The sequence below is a fragment of the Gopherus flavomarginatus genome, chromosome 3 (assembly GCF_025201925.1).
Source record: "Gopherus flavomarginatus isolate rGopFla2 chromosome 3, rGopFla2.mat.asm, whole genome shotgun sequence".
NCBI lineage: Eukaryota > Metazoa > Chordata > Testudines > Testudinidae > Gopherus > Gopherus flavomarginatus.
In genome coordinates, this window is record NC_066619.1 from 85,831,740 (window position 1) to 85,845,049 (window position 13,310).

General features: G+C 39.3%; 1 protein-coding gene across 1 annotated transcript in view; it reads left to right on the forward strand.

The window, feature by feature from the left end:
* Positions 1-13,310, forward strand: part of SHC3 (SHC adaptor protein 3) — an 84,618-nt gene that overhangs the window by 9,992 nt on the left and 61,316 nt on the right. The window lies entirely within an intron of this gene.

Below are 13,310 nucleotides of genomic sequence, written 5' to 3' on the forward strand. Positions count from 1 at the left end.
CTTGTCCCATTTGTTTTTTTAATGCTTGTAATTTAACTCTGTCAATGCATATTTCTCTTTTTAAGATCTCACTCAGTTCCTTCCAAATCTCAACAGCATCAGCAATAAAACAGCTATTTCCCTGCATTGTGTTCAAGGCTACAGAAATAGGCTTCCAGGTATTAAGCATGTGTTCAACATTTCTCTTAAGCCCAATGTTGAGAACTTTGGCTGTGACAGTGCCGTCTATTTTTTCACGATTTTGTTCACAAACGGTCATCAGATTAGGCCTGTCCACTACTGAGTTCCATCGCACATCTTGTGGGAGAGTTAGCTTGGTTCCTCCCACTTTTTTCAGAGCAGCTGCTGCAAAGTGGTTGTTACGGAAATATTTTGCAATTTCAACAACATTAGCCTTTATTTCTGGAACACTGAAGTCTTTGGCTAGGAGGTACATCAAATGAGCGCTGCAACTGTATGGTATTAGCTTGGGACTCTCTTCACTCTCTTCTAAATATTTTCTCATCTTGGATACATTTGCAGCATTGTCTGTTACCAAGCTGCATACTAGACATTTTGAATTTTTTTTTCAGTTTTTTATAGCTTTTACTGCTACTTTTTGTAAGTATTCTGCTGTGTGTGCATTTCCTGAGGTATCAATTGTTTCTGTAAGGAAGACATTCCCTCCTTTTGTTGTCAGACAAGCACATACAACAGGATCATTGTGGACATTGCTCTACCCATCAAGACTCTCAGGTTAATAATTTCACCCTCTAGATCTTTTGCACACTGCTCAATTTCTTTTTCATACATTTTATCCAGCAATTTGCCTGTGACATCTGCTCTGTTGGGGGACTGAATCCTGGTCTTAATGAAGTTTGGGTTCTCAATCATACAGAAAGGAGAGGTTTTTTTGCATAAACAAACTGAGCAATTTTTTCGTCAATTACCTCTTTTTGTAATCTGCTGGTTCTTATCACAAACTTATCTATGGTTTGTTTCTGGATGACAGAGATGTTTTTTTTCTTTTTGCTACAGGTGATATACTGTGGTGATATACATGTGACATACATGATGTGACTGAAACACTATCATCGGCAGATAACTCTGAAACTATAGAAAATGATGGTGATCTTGAAGGTGGATAGTCTTCAGAATCTCTTATTCTTCTAAAATGATAATGCCATATAGTAACAACTATATTTTTTGCTCAAACATGAGAATTCAAGAATACTCCAGAAGAAAGACAGGCAGTCCTTAAGAAAGAAGTATGAAATAAAAAAGTTTATCAACCTGAAGATCCTGCATGTTCAGACATGTTCCTTTCATCATCTTCAACACAGCTTCCTCCTGAGCTTCCTCATGATGTTTCAGTCGGGCAACCAGGCCTTGCATTTCTTTGTTACACTGTTTGCATTTTGCACACATGCCTGTCTTACCCACAGGTAGAGGAACTTCATTAAAATATTCACAAACTGGGTCTCTTTTAAGGCCTGCTGCCATTATAGGTTTTCCCTGCTAGTGAGAGAATGGTATGGTAAATCACAAATCAATGAATGCTACACTCCGAAAGACCTCAAGACTTCTGGAATATGCTGCTCAAGCAGTTTCACTTTTGTTTCTACTGCTTGTCCCTCCCTTCTCACATTTATCTCCAGACTTCTTCTCCTTGTCCAAATCTGTTCCGCCTCCAACAATCTTCTCTTCATTGAGCTTTTTGAAACTTTGCACTTTTAGAGAGAGGGAAGGGATTGACTCTGTGTACACAAAGTTGCAGATGGACAATAGAGTTGAGGTCTGTTATTTCTCATCTCTCTATAGTATTTATTTATTTATTTATTTTAAAACATTTTTGCTATTAACAAGCATGTTATCTCTGGAGAACTGTAAAACTAAGCATCTCTGATGGTATCTTCTAGACTGAGCACTGAGTCCCATTGGGTAGGTAGAAAGATTAACCTAAATAATCCATCCAGAAGCCCCTGGAATCCCATAAGATTAAGTCCCTAATCCATGAACTATTGGAACTCATTTACAAAACTTTTCTTAAACATTACATGAATATATTGTCTCATACTATAGAATTAGAATTTATAATCCCTATTTCATGATGAGATATCTTTGAGCTATAATGTATCTTAATTAAAACTATCTTTAGATAGGTTTTTTCCTCAAAAATCATTTTATCAAAAAATCCATTTTTTTAGTTAAAAAGCTGTTTTTTAAATTAAAAAACCCCAAACCATTTATTTTTATCCACACTGACTCCATCTTGCACTAGCAGTGAATTTGGCACAAGGTATACAGCCAAGTTGTGATCTGGAACTAAACTTTTTGAGTGCCCTACATGAGTAACACATTAAAAAGATGTGCACGCTAACAATTTTCGGTTTTGCCAAATGAAGAAAACTGACAAGAATTTTGCAAACCATCTGAAGGTATGAATACAGGTTAGATTTACTGTCTACATTTGAGCTGCATCTGTGCTGGCACTTTCAGGATCCAAAATTCATGATGACCTTTGAAGCTATATTGAAAGTAAAAGTGGGAGAGGTTTTAGCACAGATAGGACTCAGGCATTTTGCCACTGTATTGTCTGATGATGTTCAGAATAACAAATTTAGATGAGAGCAAATTCCATCTTTTTGTTTTATCTTTGTACATCGTCTACCACAATGGGGTCCAGGTCCATGAATAGGGCTGCCTTGTACTGCGACAATACTATTACTAAATAAATCTAGATATACTGTACACTATTTGTGGTTTAACATATGTCATTAGAATCTTCTATTGTAGCAAAACGTTTTGGTTGCAGAAGTTTTTGCATGTTCATATTAAAGGATTTCTGATGCGTGACACAAGCTGCTAGAACTAATCTGCACAGTGCTTTTAAGAAAATGTATCTTATCAGAGATGGTTGGTGGGCAACAAAATACTCTGACAACTGTGGCAGAGTAGTTCTTATTTAAGTATGTATTAATGAAGAATAAACAATACATTGCTGCTACAGTATTACATAGTGCATATTTTTACATTCACACTCATCGATAATGAGTGACTTGAAAATTGCATCAGAAATTTGGTACACTAGCGTTTTTTGCATGTGCAGTTTTTCCACAGGTGATATTTATGTAGAAAAACTTGGATGCATGATGCAAAATAAAATAGGTAGATCTATAACTATCCAATATGTGCATGTCAAAATCTACACTAACTTTTTGCATGCAAAAATGGGTGAAAAAATTCACAAACAAAAGTTTGCACATGTAAAACTGTGAGTGCAGTTGTAGAGGCAGCTAGTGAAATTGTGACCCACTGATTTTTTTGTACTGCATGTGTGTGTTTGAGCTATAGTGGTAGTGATTTTAATTCATATACACAAGCATAGAAAATACAAAAAGATTAGAATTGGGTTCTGAAGTGTTCATGCCAAATTTATTTTGAACATATATTTATCCACACTAATAAAGATTAGAAATTTTTCAGAACTGGGAGCTGAAATTTGCTTCTCAGCAGTACTTCATCTCTAACATGAAATGAAACCTTAGTGTTGACTTAAAGGAATTGCTCTTTAGGGATGAGACAAAAATGTACTCTCCGTCCATTAAACTGACTCCATGACCTCTCTCTTTTAAGTGGTACTGAATTATCATTATATGTGTTGCTTTTGAGATGGTGTTAGACCTTTTCACTGGGGACAAATCTAAAGCCACTAACTTATTATAAAGACCTGAGGTTGTAGTTAGAGTTGCAGAGATATGCCAGTTGGTAAAGGGTCTCTGCAGTTCTTGAGGTTTACTGGATAACCCTTTTGTTCCCTGATGCCTCTGCTTGTGTGCTATGTAGTAACTTCCCTAATCAGTCTGTTCTCCGCTGTCTGCATCTGCTGATACAAGAAATGAAGGACAGGATTTAAATTTCAGCACTTAAGACCACAGCCAGGTGTGGAAGAAATGGGTAAACAGCCCGACAACATGGGGGAAAGTGTATTCAAATGTATGGTGAAAATATTCTACATCACTGCACAACAGTTCTTCTGGGACCTCTTCCCCTAGTAGACGAAAAAGTTCTACTGCATAAAATCCTTTATGCCTGATTATTCATGAACCATATTACCAGACATGAAAAGTGTTATTCATTGAGCATACAAAACTGCCACTGGCATCTCCTGTTGACATTGAACTATGTGCTGTACCTACCCCTTTATAATCCAGTGCCCAGTTCTGTGAGGTGTGCTTTATTTTCAGGGAGAGTTAGTCACTTGCACCTTGCAAGAGGTACTCACTTTCTCCAGTGCACACAATTTTACATGAATTACCACCTACAGCGGAGGGTCTGTACAGATTAGCTAAATTCCATGGAAAAACAGAGAAATTTTGAGCATGGTTTTGCATCCTTGCCCATCCTGGCTAATAGCCACTGATGGACCTATCCTCCATGAACTTATCTAGTTCTTTTTTGAACCCTGTTATAGTCTCGGCCTTCACAACATCCCCTGGCAATGAGTTCCACAGGTTGACTGTGCTTGTGTGAAGAAATACTTCCCTTTGTTTGTTTTTTCCTGCTGCCTGTTAATTTCATTTGGTGATCCCTAGTTCTTGTGTTCTGAGAGGAAGTAAATAACACTTCCTTATTTACTTTCTCCACACCAGTTGTGATTTTATAGACCGCTTAGTCATCTCTTTTCTAAGCTGAAAAGTCCCAGTCTTATTAATCTATCCTCATATGGAAATTGTTCCATACCCCTAATCATTTTTGTTGCCCTTTTCTGTACCTTTTCCAAGTCCAATATATCTTTTTTGAGATGAGATGATGAGATCTGCACACAGTATTCAAGATGTGGGCATACCATAGATTTATATAGAGGCAATATGATATTTTCTGTTTTATCTATCCCTTTCCTAATGATTCCCAACATTGTTAGTTTTTTTGACTGCCGCTGCACATTGAGTGAATATTTTCAGAGAACTATCTACAACGATTCCAAGATTTCTTTCTTGAGTGATAAAAGCTAATTTGGACCCCCATCATTTTATGTGTATAGTTGGGATTAGGTTTCCAATGTGCATTACTTTGCATTTATTAGCATTGAATTTAATCTATCATTTTGTTGCTCAGTCACCCAGTTTTGTGAGATCCCTTTGTAACTCTTCACAGTCTGCTTTGGACTTAACTATCTTGAGTAGTTTTGTATCGTCTGCAAATTTTGCCACCTCCTTGTTTACCCCTTTTTCCAGATGATTTATGAATATGTTGAATAGGACTTAGTCCCAGTACAGACCCCTGGGAGATACTGCTATTTACCTCTCTCCTTTCTGAAAACTGACCATTTATACCTACCCTTTGTTTCCTATCTTTTAACCAGTTACTGATCCATGAGAGGACCTGCCCTCTCTTCCCATGACAGTTTATTTGCTTACTTTGATCCTCTTTAGGGTTTTAGTAAATCTTGATATCTTCTTAATAAGTGGATATCTCACATGTTAATACCAAGAGATAGCTTTCTCTCAAATAGTAAGATACTTATGTATATGTATATGTCTATTTTAGAAGGACAACAAATAGTTCTTTTACTCACAAAATTATTCTTAATAAGCTTCTTTAAGATCCATGCATCATACGTGTGTGTGTGTGTGTGTGTGTGTGTGTGTGTGTGAAGTCCATATATTAATTGAAGGAACTTATAGCTTATTTATGATAACTTTTTGCATGGTATAGGAGGCTGAATCTTTTTATCATTTAAACAACTAAACACACAAGGTTTGTACGTTAGGACAAAATGGGTGTCATTCTTTGTTCAGAAGCTGATTCAGTAGATTAGCCATAAGGTAGATTTATCTAGACAAAAACATTTGTTTAGTCACTCAGTATCTATTATTACTGATATTATTCTTATTGAATATTTATATTCTAGTAGAGTCCAGAGATCCAAGTCAGGATCAGAGCCCAGTAGCACCTGAACGAATGCATATGAAGACAAGGTTCCGTTCAAAAGAGTTCACAGGAAATTAATTGTAAAAGCTTTTAAGCTATTTAAAGCACAGCCTCAAATAATATGCAGTGACTCATAGTCATGCAGTGAAAATTTTAAAACTGGCCTTGTTTTTTTTTTTGAAGAATTTGCACACTGGGTATTAAACAAATACTAAAGTTCCTAGTGCTGTTGTCTAGATCCACTGTTTTCATAAAGTGAGTTTAAAAAATATCTTGGACTGATTCAAAGAAAATTTGGAATCTCTTTTTTTCCCCCTGAAGTCCATCATGAAAATGCTGTCTAATTCTACTGTGCTAATTAAATCTAGAGCTTATGAAGCATACCTCTTTTCCATAACAATTTTAATAATATAATGTTAGCAATGACTCATTATCAGAAAACCAAGCAGACAGTTCAGAGAACAAAATGGAGAAAGTGCAGAACTGTAGACTTCACGGAAAGCTCAAATGAAAGTAATGAGGTACCATCAAAAAAAAAAAAAAAGCATGCATACGCTATGGAATGTTTGCAGCAATTGATTTTTTTAAAAGTGATTTCTGGGAGGCACTGAACTCCTCTATAGAGAATGCATCTATGTCCCCTAAATCCATTTGCTATTACAGTTCTGCAAAACTATCCTGGCGTTCAAATAGAACGTGACAGTCAAACAATAGACTGTTATTCACCAATTAAGGATTAATAAAGCATGTGCCATATAGACTACATTTACATTTGTTCTATCTGTAGTTAGCACAAGCTAGTAATTGTATTATGTACAACTTTTAGTTAGTAGTAAAAAGCTAGTAAACTAGTTCCCCTTTTCCAGAGCTACGTCATCTGTTAGCTGACTGCATTTTTGTGATCATTTTCTCCATTTAAGAGGCATGAAAAACTATTGACAATAATATTTGATAGTGGTTTAAACTAGTGTAGATGTTCTGTACTGCAATATTGCTTTATTTGTTTGGAGCAATTTGTGACAAATTCACAACTGAAGCGGTCAAGTAATTTGTTGTTAAACTCTAAAGACTTGTTTTCAGATTTTGTGTTCCATTTCTATTCAATTAATCTTAACTTAAAGAGTTTTCTGTCTGGGCTAGAACATGCATTCTGTATAGTTCTTAATGAGAAAAAGAAAATGAGAAATTGACTTGTAAACTTTTGTGTATAATTACATATTGCTATAAGATTTACCGAAAACTGCAAATATTTGGAAACACTAAATAGTACTTTTTTGCCTTTTCAACTATAGTGTGTTACATGCTATTATTTTTATACTGTAAATATATATGTTGTGGCACTTGTTTTACTATTAAACAAGACCAGGATAAATGGTTTTATCTCACCCAGAGTGAACATTTTATTAATGAACACAATATTAGTGAGTGTATGACTCAATGAGGTGCACAGGGAGGGAATAGGAATGCACAAGAAATCTCCCCCAGCCTGTGCAAGAGCGTGTCACAATACAGTCCCTATGCTTCCCTCAGTGGACTCTGTGGCACCCTGTGCACCAAACAGGCAAGGAGGAAGTGGGGCACAGCAAAGCAGCATGAGTATGCTGCATTGCCTGAAGGAATGTAGCAGCCGGCTCCCTCTCCCTGTAACCTCTGTAGTTGCAGGGGGAATTCTGCCTGGAGCTCCCCTGGACTAGATGCCCCTCTGCATCACCCTCCAGAGCACAGTGTGAATATAATGCATGGCTGAACCCTTAGAAAATATGCTGAAGTCTTGATGTGAAGACAAAAAAGTCAAGTTAAAAAAAGTTGTAACTAATCAGCTCTCTCCAATTTTATGTTTCTTTACACGAGGCACAGTGCATCTTTGTGAAGAGGGGCCATTAGAAGTCAAGGAATCTAACTGCATAAATACTTTTTGTTACTGTAAATGTACAATGTTATATGTATATAATTGGACTCAAAATAGGGGAGGCTGCAATAGCCATCTCACTTAGAACCTAAATAGGACACTTAAAGCCAAATATTTACATCTTAAAGCACCAGAAAAGCTAAATTCTAAGTGCTGAGCTAAAACAGTCTAGCTATTACTCACCTGCATTTACTTCCTATTCTCAGACCTCCACTGTTACCTGCAGTACTTTCTAGTATCATTACCTGCTGTATGCTAAATGACTCAATCAGTCTCAATAGGTCCATTCACAATGTGGGACCAGGCCCACTTTAAAACATCCCAGATACAAATGCCTCCTAATAGGACATTTTTTTCTGTTCCAAATGTAGCACCAGGTTGTGTGTGGGTTCACAAACATGGGAGGTAAAGAAGAGTGCAGGGAGTTTCTCCCTCTTATGCCTTGTGCATGGGCCAATCGGAGTGTGATGTAGAGTCACTGTTCCATGCTGCTGGTGGTATTAGCCACGATGGAGTCTAGTGGCAAGGGACAGGGTGAATTTGAGGCAATGCCACCTACTTCTTCACCAGAGGAGGTGTAGCCGCATGCAGTGGAGTGAACACTATCCATTTAAAGTGTGACACAGTGTTATTGCATCATATGTTCCCTAAGAATCTCAGGAGGGAGTCTGAATGAGTTAGCCAGAATCCTTCCTGGGGTTCCAGCTGCAGCATAGCTCCTCTATATCTCATCCAACTCTCAGACATGCCTTTTAAGGCACATTTTAGCTCTGAGGAGTCAGAGGACAAACCCTGACTTCCATAGGAGGTTGCCTAAGTAAGAACTTCACAATTTACCCGTTAAAGATTATTTCCCACAAAACAGATCAGAGATTCTCCTATTCTGCTTTATCTGGAGTGCCTGTAAAACACGAGTTCTCATTCTAGAGGTCGAGGTCAAGACCAATCTCTCTTTTTACACTGGCCGGATAGATGTAGGATCCCAAAACTGTGGAGGGGTAGGAGAGGGAGGTCTGAAACGTAACAGAGTCACAGTATGGAAAAATTGAGGAACCACTGCTTTAAGGCATATCTGTGAGGGATCATCTGCCAAGAAAAATGTATCTCAAATAAATGAAATAGTTTGGGATAATCACTTTGGCCTGATTTTCCGCCCCCCCCATGTCACAGTGAGTGATGCTTTAATTCATGTGTCATCCCATTGACTTAAATGGGACTAATGCCAGAATAAGTTATTACTCAAGTAAGGATGGCAGACGTGGCCACGTAAGAACTTAAAGCAATTGCACACTCATCCTGGAGACAATGGTGTACTCCCAAAGCTCTTTCAATCTGGAGTGAAAGAGGTATCTATTTTTATAAGTAGAGCAAAATACCCTGCAAGGAATAACAAATCAGGTCACCTTTTTGCTAATTATTTCAAATTCTAGAAATCCATTTCCAATATTATTGCCATGAAAACTGTTAAAGGATATATTGGCACTGTGTTTCTTTAGACCAGTGGTTCCCAAACTGGGGTTCACAAAATGTTAGAGGGGGTTCTCGGGGGAAAAAAATCCCTAATGGCGGACAGAGCTGTCTGTAGGAAATCTGGGCACCATGGGGCCAGCAGCTCAGAGCCCCTGGACTTCCAAGAGCTAAGCAGATCAAAGCAAACATATCACACTGAGGAGTAGGGTGACCAGATGTCCCGATTTTATAGAGACAGTCTCGATTTTTGGGGGCTTTTTCTTACATAGGCACCTATTACCTTCCACCCCCTGTCCTGATTTTTTATACTTGCTCTCTGGTCACCCTACTGAGGAGATTTAAACTTCAAGACTCTTTATAAAAAATGGAAAGGGAGGTGGATTTTTTTTGCTGTTTTTAAAATTAAATAGGCAGCTAGTGTTGTTTTTAAAATTATTATGAAGAACAAGTTTAAGCTTTGTTGTAACCTGTGTTGTTTGCCTGGACTGCTCAAGACCTGAATGCTTGTGTAGGAGGAACTCTTTGAGTTGGCTTCTTAAATACTTTCATGCTGGTTTCACGATACTCCTTGATGAAACACAGGAGCCTTGTCTTATAACAGGCTTAATCAAAGTGATCCAAGATCTCACTTTCATAGCTTGTAAGAGTGTTGACGTTTTCATAACGTAATAAAAATACTGTAACGATAGTAATAATTAATAAATAGTGTGTAATAAGCATGTCATAAAAACAAATTTTATATTTCCAAGGTCACTGTTTTTATAATTTATACTCCAGTAAAGGAGAAAATCCCTGGCAATATTCATTTTTAGGAGGGGGTGTGTGAGGCCTGGTCTACACTACGCATTTAAACCGATTTTAGCAGCGTTAAATCGATTTAACGCTGCACTCATCCACACAATGAGGCCCTTTATATCGATATAAAGGGCTCTTTAAACTGGTTTCTGTACTCCTCCCCAACGAGAGGAGTAGCGCTAAAATCGGTATTACCATATCGGATTAGGGTTAGTGTGGCAGCAAATCGACGGTATTGGCCTCCGGGCAGTATCCCACAGTGCACCACTGTGACCGCTTTGGACAGCAATCTCAACTTGGATGCAGTGGCTAGGTAAACAGGAAAAGCCCCGCGAACTTTTGAATTACATTTCCTGTTTGCCCAACGTGGAGCTCTGATCAGCACGGGTGGCGATGCAGTCCCAAATCCAAAAAGAGCTCCAGCATGGACCGTACAGGAAATACTGGATCTGATCACTGTATGGGGAGACAAATCTGTTCTATCAGAGCTCCGTTACAGAAGACGAAATGCCAAAGCGTTTGAAAAAAATCTCCAGGCTACACAGTGCTGTGTGACAAGCATAACGGAAAGCCAAAGAATCAAATGGACGCTCATGGAGGGAGGGAGGGGCTACTGAGGACTCCAGCTATCCCACAGTCCACAGCAGTCTCCAAAAACTATTTGCATTCTTGGCTGAGCTCCCAGTGCCTGTAGGTTCAAACACATTGTCCAGCATGGTTCAGGGTATAGCTCGTCAATTTACTCCCTCTCCCCACCACGTGAAAGAAAAGGGAAAGAAATCATTTCTTGACTTTTTTCAATGTCACCCTATGTCTACTGAATGCTGGTGGTAGATGCGATGCTGCAGCAGTGAAGAGCAGTATCTGCTCCTCTCCCCTCCCTGGTGGCAGACGGTACAATATGGCTGCTATCCATCATCACCATCAGCCCCGTGAGTGCTCCTGGCTGGCCTCAAGTGAGGCTGCCAGGGGGCGCCTGGATAAAAATAGGAATGATTCCTGGTCATTCCCAGTTGATGGTACAGATCGGCTGGTAACTATCCTCATCATAGCAACTGGGGGTTGAGCTCCATCAGCCCTCTCCCTTTCCTGTGTAAAGAAAAGATTCTGTACTGCCTGGACTATCATAGCAGCGGGATGCTGTGCTCCTCTCCTCCGCACCGCTTAATGTCCTGCCTGGACTGTCATAGCACCGGGAGGCTGCCTCCCCCTCATTTTATCTCACTAACAAGTCACTGTTTCTTATTCCTGCATTCTTTATAACTTCATGTCACAAATGGGGGGGACACTGCCACGGTAGCCCAGGAAGGTTGGGGGAGGAGGGAAGCAACTGGTGGGGTTGTTGCAGGGGCACCCCCCCATGAATGGCATGCAGCTCATCATTTCTGCGGGATCTGACATGGAGCAGCTGTGCTCTCTGATACACTGGTTCTCTAGTACACTTGCCCCATATTCTAGGCAGGACTGACTCTATTTTTAGAAACCATAAAGGAGGGATTGACTCGGGGAGTCATTCCCAGTTTTGCCTCTGTGCCCCTGGTCGACCTCAGCCAGGGGCACCCATGATAGCAGCAGACAGTACAGAACGACAGATAACCGTCATCTTACTGCCAATTTACAATGGCAGCAGACGGTACAGAACGACTGATAACCGTCTCTGCTATCATGCAAAAGCAAACGAATGCAGCTGTGTAGTGCTGCAGTAATGCCTCTGTTAGCGGCATCCAGTACACATACGGTGACAGTAAAAAAAAAAAAGCTGAACGGGTTCCATGGTTGCTGTGCTATGGCGTCTTCCAGGGCAATCCAGGGAAAAAGGGCGCAAAATGATTGTCTGCCATTGTTATCCCGGAGGAAGGAATGAGTGATGACATTTACCCAGAACCACCCGCGACAATGATTTTTGCCCTATCAGGCACTGGGATCTCAGCCCAGAATTCCAAGGGGCGGGGGAGACTGTGGGAACTATGGGATAGCTACAGAATAGCTACCGACAGTGCAACGCTCCGGAAATTGACGCTAGCCTCAGACCATGGATGCACACTGCCGAATTAATGTGCTTAGTGTGGCCACGTGTACTCGACTTTACACAATCTGTTTTACAAAACCGGTTTATATAAAATCGGAATAATCCGGTAGTGTAGACGTACAGAGACTTGACAGTTTAGTGAAAGGCGTTCACAGGTTCTTAAAGTTTGGGAACCACTGCTTTAGACAAACACTGCCTAGTGGCTTGTTGCCATATCTTTGAAGGCCCAGTCTTCTGAGGTTCCCAACAAGCTGTCAGTCAACAGGCCTAGGACTCCCATATGCATTGGCATGGATTGTATAACCTGAGAAGTGTCTCAAAATATGGAAATCAGTGATTTCCCCCTAATTCTCCACAGAAGTTTAATAGTAATTGCTATAGAAGGGTTATGTGACTAAGACATCATTAATTTTTCAAATTCAGAGTTTACTAGAAAGATATGCTATAAAGTATCATAGGTATTTGAAATTAAGCTATGATCTGCTTGTGAAGTAAAAGTCCAAATGTATTTTGTGATGCATTATCTCTACTTTTTTATGATAGATTCTTACTAATTGACTAGATTCAGTCACTTGCAATGTATTTTCCAATTGCCATCAGTACAAATTAGTAAGCTGCTCAACGTAATAAAGGTTCAGTTAAAACAACAATTTAAAAACATTAATTACCAAAATGGCTTTGTGGCTTGAGTACTAAAAGGGTAGCAACCTGTTGACTATGCTTCCTTGGTGGTGGTCTAGGTAGGATGCACTGTAAGTGCAGTTGTACTATGAAAGGAGACTGTAAAAATGGCATTGCAGGGCAGTAAGCTTATTGTTTCTCAGTGATGTTAAGTACAAATATGCTCATTATACAAGATGTTTGTAACTGCCAACCCTGGAAACTCAACCTGGGACCTGAAAATCAGTCTGGGTTCTTTTGTAATCATGTATCAACACCAGTTGTAAAATGTATACTGCCCAAATTAGGCTCTCAGTTACAGCTGATCAACCCTGCCCCTTAATGACATTTTCACAGCCCCATTGCCTTTTAGCTATTAATGATGGTCCCTGCAGCTAGAATTTAGTGAACTATCTTATTCATGCACAAACAGGAACCAAATCCTGTTCATTTACTCTTAGTCATATTGTGTAGTACTATTAAGAGTAAAATGCAGCACAAGCTCAATTTAATAATGAAAGTCAAGTGATATCA